Below are 10,736 nucleotides of genomic sequence, written 5' to 3' on the forward strand. Positions count from 1 at the left end.
ATTTGCTCTCGCTCCACTCTTTTTCTTGGTGATCTCATCCTGTTTCCATGGATTCAATTGTCACCTCTGTGCACATGACTCTAAAAATCTATGCATCCAGCCCAGCCCTAAGCACTTCTCTGAACACGCTAATCCTAAACCTCCAGCTGCTTGCAGTACATATCTGCCCTCATATCATACTGTCACCTCCAGCTCAACAGATCCCAGACCAAACAATTTCCTAAACCTCTCACCTTCTCCCTTTCTATTGTGGTATGCATAAGCATCTTTCTCGTCTCAGGGCCAAAATTTTGGCTTCATCATACACTTTCCCTTCATCCTCCCAGGCCACAGCCAATCACTTGCCAAGCCCTGTCAATTCTATCAACACAACATTTTTCACATGCATTCTCCTCTCTCCACCCTCCACTGCTACCATTCTAGTCTGGGCCCTCATCACTTCTCACTTAGTCTATTTGAAAAGCCTTCTGCCTGTCACCACTCTAATGCTTTTTTCAGAGACTGCAAATAAAACCATGGTTATGAACAGATCTAACCATGTTACCCTCCTATCTAAACTCTACTCCACCTCCCTAAAAAAACCTTCCATGGACTCCTCACTGTTTCTGCATAGCGAAGGCTATGGTAAATAATCTAAAATCAATTGTCTCTCTTCCTCTCATTCACTACAGCCATCATCACCAACATCAACAAATATTTATCAAACACGTACTATGTGCAGATTACTGGCTAAATATTGATATAAAATGAGGTTTGATACAGTATCTCTATCGAGACCTTGTAATATCTAATTCGGGAAACAGGAATTCTCATAAAAGGTTAATAGGAATACTATACAAATAATCAATAGATGTCAAAATAAACTATCTAGATAATAAATAATATAATATAGGTCATTACGAAGTCTGACCCACTCTCACATGCTCTGACATGATCCATGAGCATGAGTCATGGAGCATATGTGAAGCTAAGCTGAGTTTCCCAGGCTGCTTCTGGCAGGCCACTTGTGCTCTGGCTTGGCACTGAAAGACTTTGTGTTTTGGAATGATTCAGCAATATCTTGTTGGTCCCTGTGATGGCAGAAGGAGGGGAAGTCATTGAGCAAAATAGAGTCACCTCAATGCTATTGATCTCTCTTCCATCTACTGAGTATGTAAGGACTCTGGGAGGCTCTCTCTTTGACTTCTTGTGAGGGGTACATCTCTTTCTGATCCCCCACCTAGTTTTTGAATGCTCAAATGCTAGAAAGCCAGAGTATATATTTTTCTAAGTGAGCTTGAGGTCCTAGCTGCCCCTTCAACTTTATGTGTCTCTCTTTGAATATAGGTGATTAAACAGTGATCCTGAATGTTTTCAGCTTCAAAGGTTTCCTTGTGAATTCAAAAAGCCATGAGATTCTGAGTCTCTTGGTTAGAATTGATAACGGGAGTTTTCTGAAATTATACCATTCTCATGGAAGATTACCATGAATTAGAAGATGACCCCAATCCCTCATTTGGCTTACCAGAAGATGTGAAGCTTGACAGTTGTTCAGGCAGTGGAGAATGAGCAGAAATTCCTATTCATGATTAGGTTCTAAGTATCAATTTCTGAGTCTACATTTCCTGACAAGTGAGATTATGGCTTTATTCCTCTTCCTGCCAGTGATCATCTTCTTCAAGAAGAGTGCTATTTATCTGTGTGACCCTGAGCATGTCACTTAACTCTCCAAAAAAGAAGAAGTATTGTTGCAGAAAGATCTTTTTGCTGCTACTCAGCTTCACATGAGGGCTGCAGGATCACAAGCATCCATGTCAGGTACACGTGCTCAAGAAAAAAAACACTAGATAGAAGAGGCAGCCAGGGGTCTGAAGTTCAGACTCAGGTTCACTGATGTGAAAACATCAGTGCTGAGGGTTAAGAGGAGGCCTTCTCCCACCTTCACAGACAATAACAAAGACAATTCCATACTAACTTTCTAGAATCAGGAAGGAAAAAAAAGACTAAAAGTAGTCTCCTTTTACCATCTACTGAATGAATGATTCATTCTGGAACAGTGGCTAATGGTTTAAAAATAAACCCCACTCCCCTTACTCCCATCAGGGGATGAAGGAACCAGTAAGAAAACTGCTTCTTCATTTCAAAGCACAAATTCTTTAGTCCTGAGACAGAAGCTGAAAGGGGAACAAAGCCTGTGAATGCATGCTATCCATAAGATGGCCCTTGCTACATACAGAACTGGAAATGTTGTTGTTCCATCATATCCAACTCTTTGTGAACTCAATTGGGATTTTCTTGGCAAAGATATTAGCATGGGTTTGCCTTTTTTTCCTCCAGCTCATTTTACAGATGAGGAAACTGAGGCTAACAGGTTTAAGTGACTTGCCCAGAGTTATACATCTAATACATGTCTGAAGCATAATTTGAACTCAGGTCTTCCTGATTTCAGGTCCTGCACTCTAATCACTGCACCATCTAGTTGCTTGAGGAATACAAAACAATAAGCAAAGAATTCAGAGAAATAAGGGAAGACTTCCACGAACTAATGCACAGTAAAACAAGCAGAACCAGGAAGACAATATGCACAAAGGTGACAACAATGTAAGTGAAAAAAAAAATACAATGAAACAATGTTTTGTAATTATCATGACCAAGTTTTACCAAAGAAAATAAACGAGAAAATCACAGAACCACAGGATTTTAAAGTTGAAAGGGATCTCAGCTGCCATTGACTCTGACCCATACCATGCATGAACATCCAGTACAATAATATAGTAGGTAAGTGATCATGCAGCCTTTACTTGAAGACATTTAATAATGTAGACTCAACCACATCCTGGAACAATTTATTCCACTTTTGGACAGCTGTAATTGTAGAGTTGTTTTGTTGTTTTTTCCCCCTCTGACATTAAATGTAAAATTGCCTTTTTGCAACTTCTACTTATGCCTTCTATGGTCCAAACAAAATAAATTTAATTCTTCTTACATGGGACAGTCAAATATTTTTATGTAACTGATGTTACATAAATTTTTAGAGTCTGCAAGGTGTTTTATATCCTATATAATATCTTATTTAATTAAATGTATACAACAAACCTGAGAGATAGATTATATTACCCTTATTTTATAGATGAAAAAACTGAAGCTCAAAGAAGATTGCTATTATGTCCTCCCATAGGAAGTCTTTTCTTCTTCAAATTAAACATTCCTAGTTCTTTCAAACATCCATCATATGACAAGGGTTCAAGGCATTTCCTTGTGTTGGTTGTCTCCCTCTAAATGCTATCCTGCTTAAAATGTCCTCTGTGAGCTCTGGTACCCATGATGGAACCACCATACTCCAGATATGGTCAGCTGAGACAGAGTATGAGTCAAAGGTCATTAAACTTATTTTGTTTCATGGACCCCTTTGGTCATCTGGTGAAACCTGCATATCCCTTCTCAAATAATATTTCTGCCCTACATTTGTAATTGAAGAAAAAGCTAAATTTTAGTTAAAGATTAAAGAAATTAAGATGTAATTTTCCCCCATCCAAGTAAAATGGAGCCCTTGAAATCCATGGTTAAGAATTTATCTCCCCCTTATTCATGGAAACTACATTTGTCTTAAAATAGCCCAACATCACATTTGCTTTTTGATTCCCACATAACACTTCTAACATATTAATCTTTCAATCCATTAAAAACCACTATTCAATCCTATATTACTTTTTAAAATAGTATTTTTTTCCAGTTACACATAAATTGTATTAAGAAAATAGACTAGGATTTAATAGTTATTGTCCTTTCTTCATTTTCTTTTTTTTTTTTTAGGTAATAAAAGCATATGTGATTCCCCTCACCTCCCTAATTCTTTTGATAGCTGTCCTCTTGAGAAAACTTTATGAATATTTTTAATATTGTATCACCTTCTAATACAATTTTTTTTGGTACCTACCTAGTGCTGCCTTACTACTCTGTAAATTGGGACATACAATTGGATAGCCAGCCCAGTAAGAGAGGACATATATCAAAGAAAGGCACTTCGAGTACAGGATGAATTGGGCTCATAATTGAACAAGGGGAAGATAGTAGGCTAAATTACATCTGGGTAATTAGAAAGCATTTTTAGAAGAAAGACAAACTCTTTTCCAACATAAAAAGTCAATTCCCAGTAATGCTGCAAAATTTTTGAATCTTAGAATATTGCCAAATCTCTTAATAGTATAAAGAGATCTTAGGTGACTTTCCTCCCAATTCCTAGGCCCCCCTCAATCAAACAACCATTTTTCTCTCTCCCTTCCCTACTTCTGTGCTTCCTTTCCCTTTTCTCAGTTTCATCCTTGGTTGCCTGCTTCAATATGGCCCCAACTTCAAACTCACCTCAGGTGCCAGGGAAGCTCTTTTTAATTAAAGCTGAAAGCCCAGGATCTTATTCCAGGACAGCCAGATCAGAGTGTCCCTACTTGCCTGAAATTGTAATGTCTTGAATAGGAAGAGACACACACCCTTCCCTTCCTCTAGAATGACCGAGTCATAGTCTGAACACAAAAGTATCAGGTAGATCCAGGAAAAAAAGTATCAAGAAAGATGGGATCCTCCCTATTCTGGGACAGGGGCAATAACTGAGTGTGAAATATCTTTAAGAGAAAGGGAGACAACAAAATGACAAAGAAAGGACTTAGGAGAAAGAGAGGAAATGAAGGCCCTAATTCATTTTCTAGTGATTTGATTCCCATTGTTACTTCTGGAAGTGAGCAGAATATTCTGAATCATTTTCCACCTTCCTTTCACTGTTCCTTGAGGAGTATTGGTAAAAATAGCTTGTTATGACTTTCATATATGTATAAAATAATTTTGATGTTGTAAGGAAGCAATGAGTCACTAAAGAGAACTCAGAACAAATGGGTAACCTGAACTAGATGAGAATGATCACTGGACAGGAAATGGCTGTCATCTACCATAAAGGAATGAGGGTAGAAGGCATTCTTTGAACATGAACCTAAGGATTTTCACAAAAGAAAACAGTAGCTTCAAAAATAAAAAGACAGAGATTCAGACACAAAAGGAAACTGGTACAATAAAGGCAGGCTCCAAGGAAAATTATCTCCACAATTAAGGCCACAAGGACGCTTGGGAAATTAGGCTCAGATGGTTCCTTAGAATAATTATTGAAAAAGCCAAGCTTCAATCAAAGAGTATATTGTGACAGCTGAAAGAAAACTTCAACATGCAGTCATTCATCAACAGATATTTCTTACTTGCAATGCAAGGAGATCCAAAAAGAGAGATATTTCAGTATAAACACAATGAGATTTTATAAAATGACTTATTTTATATAGAAAAGCAACAAAATCAAAAGAAATACTCTATTCTGATTGGCTACACTAACAAAATACAGGAATATATACATACATTTATGTATTCTCATTGTTCAATTTTCATTGTTAAGAAATTTCTGTTGTAGTGGTGACTAGTTGGCACAGTGGATAAAACACCAATCTTGAAGTCAGGAGGACCTGAATTCAAATTTGACCTCAGACACTTAACACTTTCCAGCTGTGTGACCCTGGGCAAGTCACTTAACCCCAATTGCCTCAGCAAAAAAAAAAAAAAAAAAAAAAAAAAAAAAGAAAAGAAAAGAAAAGAAAAGAAAAGAAAAGAAAAGAAAAGAAAAGAAAAGAAAAGAAAGAAATTTCTGCCGTAGAGAAATATGTGAAGCTCCTGACAGAAATATGAAGAATGGGATGAATGTTTTGGACATATGGGAATTTGTTTTATTGACTCTGCATGTTTGTTACAAGAATTCTGTTTTCTTTTCTTCCTTCTTGACCCCCAGTTAGGAGGGTTGGGGTGAGAGAGAGAAAAAAAATTAATGCTTGATAATTAAAAAATAAAATGAATTTTTAAAAATATAGCTAGAGTGTAAGTGATATATAGCACTGAAAATCAAAGTAGGTTATAGCTAATATACAGTACAGATGATTATAGCTTTTAAAAAATCTGTTCAAGCAAGATATAGAGCAGGGATATTTTTCTCTGATAAGAATTATTATGCTTTTTTCTTTCCCAGCAAACTACAGCAGCCCTGGAATTGCTTAAGTTTACTCAAATTTAAATGTTCCTATTTAGTTAAACTCCATTTCAAGTTGAAGTAATTTTGACAGCCTGCTAGGAAATATGCTTCAGAGAAAAGGAAGGAGGCAAAGAAAAACAAGCCAATGTTCAAGAACAAGACTTCCAAGGACCTGGTACCATAGAGGCTTCCAAGAAAGTATACTACAAGACAGTTCAGCAGAAGCATTATGAGATCCAAGTAAGAAATAGTGCTTTACACAAAGACAAGGGAATGATTTTCTATGGGTCAGAAGAGAGCAAAAATGTGACAGGAATGCACCACAGAAGGGAAGCTGTGTCTGGAAGGAACTAAGAATGATGTTAGGGCCTGCACCAATGCTAATTGGAATTTAAAGTGATTTGACAGTCCCCAACCTCAAGATGAGTAGAGGAATGGGACTGGAGCATTCCTGAACAACCCATACTGGCAATACCAACTTATGACTTTGAGAGTATCCAAATGTGCTGAGTGGACCCCATGTGGTGATTTGATGGAAGCACAAGGTTTAGAGTCCCATTGGATGAGTCATAACCTGCATTGATGAAAAAAATCATCCAAATCGGTGAACTGACAGATCATTCTGAGTATTTGAATAAGAAATATATATTCTATAAAGTCATCTTTTTTATACTTAGTAAACTTTTTATTTTTATATTTTGTCAGATTGGGGAGAATTTTTAATTTAAATGTTGTTTGTTGATATCTATTATTTTTATATCACTTTTCTTTCTGACTATACCTTCTGCTATTATCACCACCATGACTTATACTCCTCCTCAATAATAATGAGCCATCTTTCATAATAAAGAATTTTTAAAAGGGTGTGTGTGTATGTTTGTATGTTCAGGGAAAGGAACTCAACAAAATTATACTAATCTAGTCCACACCCATAATCCCTCACCTTGACAAAGAAACAGGAGAATTGGACTTCATCAGTTCTTCTCTTAGGACAAGCTTGGTCTTTATCATTATACAGAGTTCAGTTTGGGACACTTATTTGGTTGTTCTTTTTATTTACATCGAAATCATTTTGTAAATTATTTTCTTAGACCTGTTCATTCTGTATCAGTTCATAGAATCATTTAAAGCTGGAAGGGACCTGAGAAATGCTGAAATCTAAATGCCTCATTTTTTAGATAAGAAGCTAATTTCTAGGTTCAGACACAGAAAGGTGAAATGATCGCTCAAAAGTCAGTGTTTGTGGTAGGATTTGAATCTGTCTTTCTCGCTCTAGCACATTCCCCATCCACTTACCACAAAACCATGTTTCTCTGATTCTTCATATTTATCTTTCTATATATCTATTTCATTCATATAGCACAATTTATTTAGCTATTCCCCAATCAATGAACAGTTACTTTTTTTTTTATTATGAATAGTGTGACAGTGAATAGTACATGAGGGATTTTTCTGTTTTAAAACTCTTTAGAAGTATATGCCTAACAGAAACTCATTCTTTTTAATGCATTTATATCTCTCCCTACCTTTTCCTTTCATTTATTATTAAAAGTTCCTTTTGAAAAAGTCCAACTTGGTTGTACATGTATGACCTCTATCAGATTGCTTGCTGTCTTGGGGAGAAGAGAGGTAAGGGAAAGAGGAGAAAAAATTTGAAATACAAAATCTTACAAAAATGACACAAAATATAAAATACAATTGAGGAAAAAGAAAAAGTTCACCTTGTCTTAGCTGAACTGAGGGGAAATAGGATTTGTGAACATACAAAGGAAAGAGTGTGGTGTGAAAGGCCAGCTCTGGAGATGCTAACAATTAGCCCTTAGTGAGATCAGAAAAAGCAAATGAAGCTAAAGGGCAGTTGGGTAAGGAGAAAGACTGCCTGAGAAGCAAAGTTACACCTTCTCATGTGGGCAACACTGGTGTGAAAACTTCTGGCCAGGTGTTGAGCCCTTACAACCGAAGCAGCTCAATTTTTTCAGCCTACCCTGGGCTCTGAGGAGTTAGTTCACATACAGCAGACACACAAGAGACTGACATAATAAACTATAATGCCAATTTGTTAATTTACATGGGAGATCAGGCTGGCAAGAAAACCACTGCTGGATGTCTATGTGAGCTCTCCCTCCTGGTGGTTAAGTCCACTCAGGAGACCAAATTACAAAGAACCAGAAGGTTTCTCGGTGAGTCGAGAATTAGAACAAACCAAGATGGATTTTCTTTAGGGATCCTGCCATCAAGCTGTGGTAATATGGTAAATTATCCTTCACATGGGTGGGGGTTGGGGGAGGGGGGGAGTAGTTCAGTCTAAAGTACTCAAAACAGTCATATATAATTAGAGCCCTCTTTCCCCTATGCTATACTGAGTATATGCTGGCAGACTTTTCTCACCTCATTCTGCCTTTTCTAGACTCCACATAGACCATACCCCCTTCTGTTAAGACAATAGTATCCCAGATGTTACTATGTAGTTAAGAAAATGACAGTTTTATTTGCTTTAGTTACATTTTAGCTTGACAAGTATCCTTACTAATGATTCAGGAGACACTGGCTCCTAAGGGAGATTTAGGGAGCTGCTCTAGTCTCATCAAAACCCCATTCACACCAAAATAAAACAACAGAGATCATCTCAGGCCTTGATTGAGAATGCTGTGCTCTGTAAATTCATTCTTTTCCATGCTTATCATTTTTACATATTTATTTATTTTATACTTTTTTCACCTTCCTCCCAGAAAATTGGCAAAGACTATAAGTAATGGAAATAATCAGTGATAGAGGGATTATAGAAAGATTCTTTCGCCTGGTGATGTCATTAGCATTCATGGGTTCAATTCTTATCTCTGTGCAGATGACTCCCAGAGTTATCTGCCCCTTCCTAAACTATCTTTTAAGCTCCACACTTGCATCATGAACTGCATATTTTGAACCATAAGTCTCATAAGTATATTAAACTCAATGCATTCAAAATAGAACTCATTGTCTTTCCCCAAAAATCCATTTCTCTTCTGGACTTCCCTACTGCTATCTAGGGCATCACCATTCTACCCATCACCGAGGCTCACAGATTTGGTGCCATCCTTCACTTCTCTCTCACTCACCTCTACATTTCCAATCTGTTGTCCAAACATTTTGTTTTTATTGCCATAATACACCTGTCCGCTCACTTCTCACTTGGAATAGTCTTGCAATAGTCTTCTAATTAATCTCTTTGTCCCAAGTCTCTCCCCAATTCAATCCATCCTCCACACTGTTGGCAAGTGATTTACCAAAATCATAGACAAATAATGTCACTCCCACCCCACAAGAGACACACACAGAGCCCCCTGCTCATATGATTCCAGTGGCTCCCTAGTACCTCTAGGAAAAATTATAAACCCCTCTTGTTTGGCATTTAAAACTCTTCAAAAGCTGTATGGTCCTGATTTCCTGACAGTTCAGCGGTATAGTAGATAGAACTCTAGACCTGGAGTCAGAAAGATCTAGATTTAGATGTCATCTCAGATATTTATATTAGTTGAGTGACCCTGAGCAACTCCATTTCTTTGCATATTATATATGTGTGTATATACACATACATTATATATATACACACATATTTACATACATATGCACATATATGCTTTTTTATTGTTCAGTCATTTCATTTGTGTCTAACCCTTCATGATCTCATTTGTGATTTTCTTTCCAAAGATACTGAACTGGATTTGTCATTTCTTTCTCCAGATCATTTTATACTTTTTTCACTTTCTTCCCAGAAAATTGGCATGATGAGGAAACTGAGGAAAACAGAGTTAAATGCCTTGCCTAAGATCACAGAGTTAGTAACTGTCTAAGGCCAGATTTGAATCCAGGTCTTTTTCAGTCTAGCAACTCAATGTATTGTACCACCTGGCTCTGTGTGTGGTGTGTGTGTGTGTGTATGTGTGTGTGTGTGTACATGCACACACACACGCAAGTATATACATACTTACCATATACACAATACATACATGTACATCATATCTACCCATCTAATATGTATATACAGGTATATCTATTTACACATAAACTATGCACAACATGTATATAAATAAATATACATGTATATTTATATATTGTTTATATACATATATAAAGAATATATATACATACATAGAATGTGTGATATGTGTGTATGTGTGTAAATATATATAGTACATAAATATGCATACATGTACATATACATATACATTCCTGTATAGAGATCTATTAGAATGGGAACTCTGAGAACAGCAACTACTTTTTGCTTTTGTTTTTGTATTCACAATTTCTGTGTCAGGTGATATGACATAATGAATAGAATTGCCTTTCCAGTCAGGAAGAGCTGAGTTCAAGTTCCACTTTTGATACATACTAGCTGTGTGACTCTCGGTAAGACACTTCTCAGTGCCCCAGGCAATTCTCCAAGTCTATAAGTTGCAGAATAGGAAATAAATTGCATTAGTTAAGGGAACTCCTTACTCAGAGTTCCATATATTGATAAAATAAAAATTTTAATGGTTTTTTAAAATTTCCCAGTGTTTTATCATAGTGCATGTCCAGTAGTAATGTTCCTGTTGACTGATTTCACTTCACATCCAGAAAATTGTCAAAAAGAACAAAAGATGGGAATAGTCATTGATGGAGGGTTGTGAAAAGATAGGCACAATAATGCTTGTGATAATACACTGTTAAAGGAGTTGTGAAT

The sequence above is a fragment of the Antechinus flavipes genome, chromosome 3, assembly GCF_016432865.1.
Source record: "Antechinus flavipes isolate AdamAnt ecotype Samford, QLD, Australia chromosome 3, AdamAnt_v2, whole genome shotgun sequence".
Taxonomy (NCBI): Eukaryota; Metazoa; Chordata; class Mammalia; order Dasyuromorphia; family Dasyuridae; genus Antechinus; species Antechinus flavipes.